Genomic DNA, 12,747 nt, shown 5'->3' with positions numbered 1-12,747 from the left:
CTCTTCCACCGTAGGGGTTTTTGTGAATCACTCTTACTCTTAAAGCCTCTCTTTTTCTTAGTTAAGTCTCTCTTTGTGTTTCTCTTTTCTATATCTTCTCTGATCAAAACTGTAACACAAGAACCCTATTTATATTGTTATGATTCCAAACAAAAATAGCAATTGCTAGTTCGTATTGTGACATTTTACTTCTTTTCTTGTTTGACTTTTCTTTATAACTTCCTTTTTCCTTAATTTCCATTGTTATAGTTTTCTATTGGTTGAAGTTTTTTTATAAATGACATAATATTTATTGTTTATTAATCTTTATTCTTTTACCCAAAAACTTTTATAGGACAAGAAATACCATTTAAATATCTATACCATCATAATAAACCATATTTTAAGTTTAATTACACATTTTATCTTAATGCATAGCACCAAATATTTTATATCTGAAACAACCTGAACTGTATTTTTTTAATATCCTAATATCTAGTGATCACATATTCACTAGCAACCTACCCCCAATCAATAACAACAGCGGATAACAAATAAGCAACTCCAATAACAATTAAAGAAATAACATAATATCAATTCCAACAACAATCGAGAACATAAAATAAATCATAAACCAGTAATCTTAGCATTCGTTCTAGACCACTCACTAAGTTCCACTCTAGCATCCTAAAAAAAAACACAGAGCAAACAACCAAGCCTATAGAACATCCTCCTCTTCATAGCCTTGATTCCACGATCATACTTTCCCTTTACCTGCGCCACAACACAAAAGAGAGGCGTAAGTATTACCAAAAATACTTAGTGAGATAATTCTTCCATCTACTGAGCTATACACACAAGTAATAAGATCTCTCATGCCATAATCAACAAACAATAAAACAAACCAGGCAAACGCACAAAGAGACACGACAACTGGTGTCGACCGACACCTGCTGGACATTCCCGAATCCCTAACGGTGTCGACCGACACCTCCACATGGTGACGACCGACACTCGCCAAGTCCCCGAGTCGTCCTTGCGTTGGTGTCGACCGACACCATGATAGTGTTGATCGACACCGATGCCGAGTATCGATTTCTTTCAAACAGAACCTCCAAATCTCGCCTCCAAGCTTCTCCTTTTCGTCCCACACGATTCCAGGAACAAATTCAAGTCTCATGAGCTACGAAAAACTCACAAACAACCAAAAGAAACAACCACACAACACACAAAGTCACAGAAACAAAGATTTTAGCTTAGATAAGTCATTGTCATGCACTCACCTTTGCGAAAACAATGAGATCTCACCAACAAACGACGAAACCATACCACCACAAGCTTCCCACCACGTTCCCAGCCTTGGATCCACACTCTCTAGAAAGAAACTCACTTTACAGAGACAGAGAATCCACCAAAACCTCAAGAACTCTCACAGAGACTTTGTTCTCTCTTCTTTCTCTCTATGATGTGAAAAAGCGGCTAAAAGAAGTGGAAGACGTCGAGTTCTCCTTTTAATACTCGAGTCTAGGGTTCTCCTAACCAACCACGTGAACCGGAGGATTAAAATCGAACCGATTAACCCAACCGCAAATGGTGTCGACCGACACCACAAGCAGTATCGATCGACACTACTATCAAAAATCCAATTTTTTGGTTCACTGGTGTTACAATATCAAACATAATTAATACTTCATATCAAATCAATATCTTAGTAAGAACTGAAAATACAAATAAAAATTAACAAAATATAATTCGCAAAAAAACTGAATCAACATTATTTAGGATAAATTTGTTATGTTGTTATCTCATAAGTACTAATTTTATCTCATGTCTTAATCAATTTTAAATGATTGAAATTTATAAAGTAAAAACATATATAAAGATATAGAGACATTCTCATCAAATAACTGAAGATTCATTCCTACAAATTATAATTTATTTCGAATTATCTTACATTTTGACATATGCATTACAAAAATACATGTGTTGAAATTATAATATCAAACATTAAAAAATTATTAATATTCTTAAATGATTTTTTTAAAATGATACATATTAATATTTTAATTTTTTAAAATCTAAAATAAATTTCATCGTTAGACATTCAGTTTAGTAATCACATTTATCTATTTCATCCTAAAACCATAATTCACTTAATCATGGATTAGAGTTAAAATTTTAATAACTAAAATAATATGAGCATCATATGGGATAATATGTATATTGGTTAGTATTTAAAATTTAACAATAAAATAGTCAGTAAAAAAAATCAGTTAACATCCACAAAATTTTGAAAATCCAAAAATATCTTAAATATAATTAGCTGTCTTACTACCTCTATAATTTTTGTTTTGACACATGACAATATCTAATCAGTATATTTGACATTTATCATGATCTTGTTAATGAGTAACTTTGACATCAAATTTTATATAATAAGATACTTATTTGATCTCCAAATTATAAAAATATTCATAACGATAATATTATAGAATAATGTAAGAAGGTTCACGTAAACATATATATACTCGTCCTTTCCTTGTTAATCCAACTTCTAGACAGAAAAAATTGTTTTAAAAAGATGTATTTTTAAGTTATCTATGCATTAATTTAGTTACTTATGATTAATTAGGTAACTAAATACTATTTGTTTAGTTATAAAAATTTGTAAAACCCAAAAAGTGATGCAATTATAATGAACTTTTGATAAATGTAAAAAAATCTAAAAAATTGGATTAATTAGAAAACGATGGAGTAATGTTGTAAAAATTTAAGGTAGCTTCTGTTTCCTGCCCACGAGAAGAAGAAGATGATAATCTTGAATATCTCCTTAATTTTCGATTCCACAAATCTATAAACTTTGGAAAAGAAAGTAATGAACATTTGTATAAAGTTGTATGTTGTAATTAAGCTTAAATACATTGGTTTTTTTTATATAGCATCTATAAGGTTTCAATAAAACATGTCAAAGAAGAAATGAAAAACCTTCCATCCTTGTCGTAGACGTTGGTCCTGCCGAAACGACTATTCTTCACTTATGTCGGAAACAACGGCGAGAAATCCCTTTCCCTACTTAACATACACACAAAATGGCTTTAGAAAAACAATAATAACACTGACACATGCATATCTTAATAGTTTAACATAGATTGTTTCCCTAATCAAACCTAGAAACAAATGAAACCAACCCAACTGATCAAATACTCATTCCCATTCCCTTATGTTTTATTAGTATATTTGATTTTAGCCGTTACCAATTTTAACTTATAGAATGCTTGATCGCATTGCAAAACCAAGAGTAAAGAAATACGAAAAGAGTAGCATTATAAATTCGTACCGGACAAGTTGATGAAGATAGCAACAAAAGCCAGCGTGAGACGCCGTGTCCCGAGCGCTCCAAATTCTTTTGTTTGTTATATACTACTACACAGCGAAATAATTTTGTGTTAAAGTTTAAACATATATAAGAATAAGCAACACATCAAAATCTTGTTCATAATGTTATTACTTCTTACTTTTTGGTCAAATTTTTTACGTACTTATTGTCAAAACGATTATGGAATTGGGCTGGTGGACTTAAACCGGAAATGGGCCTTGCTGTGTTGAGCCCATTAAGAGGTTGGTTTAGAATGAAGTGGTCCACGTCTCTTGTACGAACACAGGACTCTGCATCCTGTCGAGTAGCGGATTACGACAAGCTTCGGCGTGGAGCTCAAGAGAACCTGCTACAGGGTAAAAACGGGAATTAACAGAGGGGACAAGGAGGTTTTAAAGGAAAGGAAAATCAGACAGTAGAGTAAGACAACAAAGAGAGTTACTTTAGTCTAGAGAGCGTTTAAGAGGGTTTTGGGTTTTGGTGAGAGTTCTTCATCATCTTCCTTATTTCTTCTTGAGGGTTTAAGCTTTCTATACGGGTGAGTGATTCTTGGTTGTACTCTGTTCTTTGTTCATAGTGGAACCTCTAGTGAGCGGTCAAGCTCACCGAGACGTACCTTGGCTGGTCTAAGCCTTGGGAACTCGTAAATCCTCTGTCTCTTTACTTCTTGTTGTTACCTGCAAACAACAAACACAACATAGATTAAGTATCAGACCAAGTAAAGAGCTAAACGAAGTTACAACACTTACCTTATTACCTTGGTGTGTTACCTACTTACCTAATTACCTTGGTAGGTTTTTCATAGCTAAACGACGCCATTCCATTTCTGTCGAAGAAGACTTCATGTTTCGAACTTTCGATCCAATAATCAACATGCATTTCCAAACTCAAAAGTATTGATGCCATAAATCCTAAAATAACGGAGATATATACATATATATATATATCTTATTATATAAAGTTTGATGTCAAAATTACTAACTAACAAGATCGTGATATGTGTCAATTATATCATTCAGATGTTGACACATGTCAATTTTAAATTTATTAAAATTATAAAAAATAAAAATGTAAAAATTCAAAACCTACCATAAAAAGGTTTTATATAAAAGTAAAATAGAAAAAAAGAAAATCTAATATTGTTAAAATTCGAAATTATAGTAAGATATCATAAAATTCGAAATTATAGTATTATTTACTTATTTTAATTTTAAAATGCTAATTTTACAAGAAAAATATTACTTTTTATATAAGAAAAAAATGATTGTGAAAATTAAACAATTAATTACTGTTTCTAAAAAAAAGTAAATACTCACCTTTACACAAAGAAAAATATTGTTGAAAAAAAACATAAAAAAATAGATTGTCTCATATTTTTTTCACTAATCAAATAATTTATTCCAAAAGACTGCTATTGTAATATATAAGATAGGAGTATGTAAGATTAACATATGCGTTTTTGTAACTACACAAATGTTAAAGTGAAAAGACATTTAATATATTCTTTAATGTGTTCATAAAGACAATTTGTTGGTAGTAGTAAAGATTAAAGAGTATACTTTATCATTAAAATATATTTGTGTGTACAAATACACTTTTAGTGGTGATGTAGATAGTAGATTTGTAAATGGATATACATTAGTGTATTATAGAAAAAAACAACTATTTTCTATAATTAAAAGTTTATATCTCTTTACTTTTATACATTGTTTTTACTTACGAAAACAACTAAATATATATTCTTTGTTAAATTTAATTTTATATTAATAACTTTGAACTCATCTACATCTATTTTCTTTAACTAAAAGTGTATATATTTACTGTTCTTTTTTTCAATCAAACAATTAAAAGGAAATTTCTCGGTTAGCTGTCCAAACCAGAGGGAAAGGATTTACAATAGAAACTTCAGAGATAAGATAACACGAAGCACGGGCAAGACAATCCGCCTTCGTATTTGACGTACGCGGGATCCAAGAGATAGAGAATAGTGGGAAAGACTCCAGCGAGTTAAACTCATCGAGCAAGTTGGAGAAGGACGGCCAATATTCAGAAAACTGCACCATAGTGAGTAACTAAGCACAATCAGTCTCAAAACGTTGACAAGCGATCCCTTCAACACGTATCCGCTCAATGGCCCACAACAACGTTTTTACCTCCGTATGCAGGGGGAGGGGTTCTGTTTTAGACACTTGGCCCCCAACAACAAGGTTCGCTTCTCACCAACGTAACACCACCAGCCCAATCATGAATACACATTGGTTGCTTTTCAAGAACCATCAATCTGACAACGAGGTGAAGAAACCTGGACATCTGAATACTAAGATGGAGCTGACATGACTGCCGTAAAAGAGAGCGCCTATTCCCATGCTAAATTATCGCCCAAAGTCTGAGTAATTATATCATTCGCCTCTATCTCTTAACCTTGATTTTTTTTAATGGGCTTCCAGATTGCCCATAAAATCCATGGTAATTGAAGAAATTGATCAGGCTCACCCTGTTGAGAGGCGTCCCTCTAGAAAAAAAAAATCCAAATTCGAGTACACCGACTCATATGGTAAACCCTCTAACAAGACCGGAGTCAGAGATAAATCCCAAACTTCACACGAACGAGGACATTCAAAATAAAAACGTGATTAATAATTTCAACCGTAGAGTCCATCTTTTACATCAAATATCACATTAGACACTATTTTAATAACTTTGAACTCATCTACATCTATTTTAAAAGTGTATCTATTTACTGTTTTTTTCAATCAAACAATTAAATGGAAATTTCTTGGTCAGCTGCCCAAACCGGAGGGAAAAGATTTACAAAAGAAACTTCAGAGATAAGAGAACACGAAGCACGGGCAAGACAATCCACCTTCGTATTTGACACATGCGGGATCCAAGAGATGGAGAATAGTGGGAAAGACTCCAGCGCGTTAAACTCATCGAGCAAGTTGGAGAAGCACGGCCAATAATCAGAAGACTGCACCATAGTGAGTAACTCAGCACAATCAGTCTCAAAACGTTGACAAGCGATCCCTTTAACACGTATCCGATCAATGGCCCACAACAATGTTTTTAACTCCGACTGCAGGGGGAGGGGCTCTGTTTTAGACACTTGGCCCCCAACAACAAGGTTCGCTCCTCACCAACGCAACACCACCAGCCCAATCATGAATGCACATTGGTTGCTTTCCAAGAACCATCAATCTCACAACAAGGTGGAAAAACCTGGACATATGAATGCGAAGATTGAGCTGACATGACTGTCGTAAAAGAGAGGCGTCCCTCCAGAAAACAAAATCCAAATTCGAGTACACCGACTCATATGGTAAACCCTCTGACAAGACCGAAGTCAGAGATAAATCTCAAAGTTCACACGAACGAGGACATTCAAAATTAAAACGTGATTAATAGTTTCAACCTTATAGTCACATCTTTTACATCAAATATCACATTAGACACATCGGTGTATCTATTTACTTCCTAAAAATATTTACTTTATATTATTTGATAAATTTAATTTTATTTTAAAAATTATAAACCCGCACATCGGGCGGGTCCTAATCTAGTATATATATATATCTAGTAAAACTATTTTCTTAGTTTTTTTGTCAAAATTTACTTCTTTTTTACTAGTCAACAAAAATTAGTAAATTTACTTAATAAAGTTATTCATAATAATCAGGAAGATACAACATTGATGAAAATATATTATTAGACTATATTTTCCTTTTGTTTAAGGTGTTAAATTGTAAAAAAAACGAAAATTAGATTAAGAAATTTAAGTTTGTCAACATTTGGGATTCATTTTTTTCCTCGTAAATCTTTGATAAGTTGTTTGTTTTAAAAGCTCTCAGTGCATTAATTACGTGTATTGAAACTATGATTTTGGAGAATTTTATGGTATTTAGGAAATTTAGGGGGGGTGTATTCAAAACATGATTTTGGAAGATTTTGGATTTTGTTTAAAATCACATGTTATTCAACTGAGAATTTTAAAATCTCTTTCTAAATCTCATGTTATTGAAAATGAGATTTTATGAAATCATTCAAAATCACTTAAAATCTTTTGTTATTCAAACAACAATTTTTAAAAATCATATGAAATCAACTGTTATTGAAAACATAATTTTGTATTTTTTAAAAAACCCATAACAATGATTTTGGGAGATTTTGAGAGATTTTGGATACTTTTTTACACTAGAAATCCAACTTATAAAATCACACCTATAGTGATGATATTTTAGATATTTGTTTTTAAAAAAAAAACCATTGTAGCGGATGTGAAAAAAAAACTTTTCCAAAAAGAGAAAAACTTAAAACGAATAAAACATTAGAAAACTATGAGCCTTTCAATCCATTCACGTAATATTCTTCTCCTTCCTCTTTCTCTTTTTCCCAGAAAGTATAACTGAAATTTTTTTTTCACTTTTTCCTTCTACTCCTCTGACTTTTTCTCTCTCTACTCCCAAGAAACCTTGTTAGTTTTCATTTTTTAGATTCTGTTTTTATTTGTTATATACATAAAAAGTCTCTAGATGTAAGAGATTGGTAATAGAGGAGATGAACTATACGGGATTCTTATGAATCTCATCAAATCCTTTTTTTTTTCTAAAGTCTTCTAAAATCACGCAGCAAAATTCCTTTGAATCTCATCAAATCACAAAACAAAATTTTTAACAATTCCACCAAACTTTCATTAAATCTCTCAAAATCCTAAATTTTCTAAATCCCATAAAATCTTCTAAAATCATGTTTTGAATACACCCCCCTTAGAATTTTGATAGATTTTAGGGAAGTTGATATGATTTATGCTAAAATTCTTTCAAATCACATCTAAAACCTTGAGATTTTGATTTATGTAATTTTAACTAAACAAATCCTCTCAAATCCCTAAGAATCCCTAAAAGTTATTAAAATCCAACTCCACAAACTATTTTGAATAACAGTGGATTTTAAAGTAGATTTTTAAATCATCAGTTCAATAACAGTGGATTTCAGGAAACTTTTTAAAATCCTTGATTGAATAACATATGATTTATAAATTTTATACAAATCACTTAAAATATCAAGTTAAATACACCCCCTAAATCATATACTTCGAGGATCTCAAAAATCGCTGAAGCTCTAAATCATGTAGCTCTTAGTTTGGCTTCAGCTGGTAGAGAGTTAGCTTGAACCTGTTGTTCATGTGACGTTCATCTTTTAGAATACAAATTCATGTACATTTCGACGAAGTCCAATACCTTGCTTAGAATACCAATACATTTCGACAAGGGAGAAGTTCATCCCAGACTGTAGATACAGAGGTAGCAACAACAATGAAAGTATTGCTTGATAAAGGTTGGTTGGAAAAAACGAGGTATGCGGCGATTAGTTGTACTATAGTTGGAAACGAGGATGTGCAATTGCGATTACTCTTGTGACGGTGTCTGTGGATATAAATATTATATGATATATTTAATCTTAACACACAAGTATTATACTAAATTGAATTTATTTATTGTTGTACATTATATAATGAATAAATTAACATGATAAATACGAATTAATCACATAAATTATAAATTTATTGTGACGTCATATGATTTAACACGGTATATTTATAAACTTATTGATATTGTATATATATATATATATATATATATATATATATATTTTGTTATCATGTTAATAAAATAGTAATCATCTAACTTTTTGACACGTCAAGCGCTAACCTCTCCACATTATGTTTTGCATGTAAACAGTTTCCCTACCAATTGGCTCATCTGAGTTAATCTTTTGTTGACAAAAAAAAAATCTTTTAACTCGTAATATTTGTATCTATGTGTTTTATGAACAGTATTTTCAAAATCGAATGAAAACTGATAGTATTTATTTTGTTATTTCGTTAAACAGTTTTTTACACATGTAGAAAAATATTTTGGTCCAAATTATATAAATTCATGAGAGATAACTAATAACACAATAATTATATGTATATTTTTTTTATCGGCAATATATATATATATATATATAAGTTTATATTCAGTAAAGATCAACATACATTGTTCCATGATATTACAAAGTCTAACTTTTCTATCTGAGCATTTCTTGCCAGACCATCAGCTACAACATTTACTGAACGTGGGATCTTTACAAAAGTTATAGTTTCATATGAAAGGGTAATGTTCTAATAAAGACTGATTGCTTTGCTGAAGTTTATGTCTGCCACTGGAGAGATGAGATACTTTTTTTATATAATGTTTCCGCGTCTCCATAAAACATGACATTGTCATAACCCAGCCTGCTGACATAAAGAACTGCCAATTTTTAAGCCTCAACCTCTACTTCAAGAGGTGTACTCATAGGACTGATGGAAGCTATGCCTCGGAGAATAAATTGTGCGTTTCTGTTATACAAGACCCAAGCAATCCCTGCACAGTCATTTGGAGAACTCCATGACCCATCAACAAAGCAACAATAATCTTTGGCTTTTTGTATAATGGAATTGGTGGATGTAGTTGCTGTCAAAGACTGATGCTCCTTGTGTCCCAGAGATTGTTGCTTCTGTGGAACTTCTTTGCTAGCTATAGAGCTTTCTTTCCATTGCTGAAAATCAAATACAACCTTGTTTATAGTATCAGGAATGGACCACATTTTATTGTTGAAAATCATATCATTTCGCATCTTCCAGAAACGCCAACTAATGATACAAAAATAGATCTATGTTCTGATCAACAAAGTTGGAGGAGAAAGATGAACCTTTACCCTGAGATTGTGTTGTAAGGTCCCAATTCTCCTTGCTTAGCCTACAGTGGAAAAGAAGATGATTTATATTTTCTGGTGCTTCACCACATCTCTGACACGTATCATCTATCAACATTTTCCTCTTCTTCAAGTTTTCTGCAGTTGACAACGCATTATGAAGACATCTCCACCGGAAATGTTTAATTTTCTAGGGCATATTATATGTCCAGATCTTTGCAAAGGGTTTGACAGAAAAGGTATTGTGCGGAAGAGTAATATTAGTAGAATTTTATGAGAGAGCTTACGCTGAAGATGATACCCTGATTTGACTGAGTAAAGCCCATTCTTAGTATAGATCCAGGTGATTGTATCATCTGCTCCTGTTATAGATGGCCGAATCTTTTGAATATGTGGAATGTCATCATGATGAATGATGCTATGGAGCAGAGTTTCATTCCAACTACCCTGAGATAACAGATCACTAACTTTCAAATGAGGAGAAATATGGCCTCCAGGTCCTGTAGGTGGTCTTGGTGGGTTGAGAGGAAGCCACTGATCATGACATACTTTAATTTGTTCACCATTACCTACTATATGTTTAAGACCTTGAGAGATAAGTTTAGTACCTTGGGAAATAATTTTTCAAGCATAGCTGGAGTTCGATTTGCATGTTGAGGCGTGAAGGCTTTTCTTTGGATAATATTTTACTTTAAAAACTCGTGCCATGAGAGACGTTGGTTGTTACAGGATCCTCCAACTTTGTTTAGCAAGAAGAGATAAATTGAAATCCTTAAGATATCTGATTGCCAATCCGCCAATATTTTTTTGATCAGTGATTTTACTCCATACTATCCAAGGGATTTTGTGCTTATCCTTAGTGTTAGACCACCATAATTGTCTCATAGCTTTTGTGATCTTATTGATTTGTTTTGAGGGTAGAAGAAAGCAGGACATACTGTAAATGGGATTGCTGTAATTGCTGATTTTAGAAGCACCCCTTTGCCTGCAGGAGACAGAAGTTTAGTATACCAACTATCTATTTTTTTATCAATCCTTTGAGCCAGATATGAGAAAGCATTTGCTTTATTCCTACCAATAAACTCAGGTACACCCATGTATCTGCCAAAACTTTCAGTTTTGTGTATTTTTAGAATCCTACTAATTTTTTTTTTCTCTGAGTCAATACTTTTACCGAAAGTAATAGCAGGTTTTTGAAAATTAACACTCTCACTTGGGGCTTTCTCATATTATTGTAGGATATTGAGGATAGTTGTACATTCATCTACCGAGGCTTTGCAGAACATAAGGGAATCATTTGCAAACAGTAAATGAGATATTGCAGGACCATTTCTGCTTGCTTTAACCCCATGTAGCCTTTTCATTTGAATATTATCTTGAATTAGAGCTGACAAAGCTTCAGTAATAGATAGATCTATGGTGAAATAGGATCAACTTGACGTATACCATGCTGAGGCTTGATTTGGCCAACTGGTTGTCCATTGATAATCACCGAGTATGAAACAGTTGTGATGCACTTCATGATCCAATTACACCATACTTTAAAGAAATCCATCTGCTTCATAAACTGCTTCAACAAAAGACCATTCAACCTTATCAAAAGCTTTGCTAATGTCCAGTTTGGCAGCAATAAAAGGTTGAACAAGCTTTTTCGTATGGAGAGAATGAATATGTTCATAGCAATGAGAATGTTGTTTGTAATCTTCCTCCCTGGAATAAAAGCTGATTGGTTTACAGAAATGATGTCATTTAACCAATGTTTGAATCTATATGCTAACGCCCTTTGATATAATTTTATAGGCTAAGGCTTATAAGTCTACAGTCTTTTACTTCACTAGACTATCCCATTTTTGGTATCAAGCATATGTGTATTATTCATTTTCGAATCCAGATTGCAGTCTTCAAATAATAATCGTGGACTAATGGTCTTGATAAAATCCTGAATTAAAACCATCTGATTTTGGAGCTTTTTCTCTTGCCACAGTGTGAACAGCTTGGTATAGCTCTTCTTCTTCTGTGATAGGTTAGTAAGAACTTTATCCATTCCATCAGAGACCCGAGGTTTGACGTGCCTCACCACCGAATACTTAATTTTTTAAATACTTAATTAAAAATTCAATTTTAAATGCCGAGGGAAAAAAAAAATTGAGTAAAAGAAAAACAAAAGCCTTCCACAAGAACCAGTCACCACCACCATGATCTGAGTCACCTCCGCACAGCCGTCTTCAATCTCCGACAGTCACAAACTCAACGACATTGTTTTGTGAAAAAAATCAGAAGCTCAGTAAAAAAAAGATATTAAACGGGCTACCCATTTATATTTCATCAAACTGGGTCTCGAGAGACTCGTCTCTCTTCTCCAACAAGTTCTCGCAGAAACCCTAGCCATCTCCGTTGAGGTGACTGTTCCTATTCTCTGTTTGTTGCTTTCTGTAAATTTAAATTCGTTATTCAGTTTTGATTAACCCCTGGATTTTCTAATTAGGTTTAAATATGTTTTTAGGGTGAAGAAGTGAAATTAGGAGGAACTTGATTCATCATTCTCGGAGGACTCTCTTCTGGTGAGTCGTTTTTTTTTTTTTTTTTTTTTTTTTTTTTTTTTTTTTTTTTTTTTTTTTTTTTTTTTTTTTTTTTTTTTTTTTTTTTTTTTTTTT

The sequence above is a fragment of the Camelina sativa genome, chromosome 17 (genome assembly GCF_000633955.1).
Source record: "Camelina sativa cultivar DH55 chromosome 17, Cs, whole genome shotgun sequence".
NCBI classification, from domain to species: domain Eukaryota; kingdom Viridiplantae; phylum Streptophyta; class Magnoliopsida; order Brassicales; family Brassicaceae; genus Camelina; species Camelina sativa.
This window is presented reverse-complemented; position numbering follows the sequence as displayed.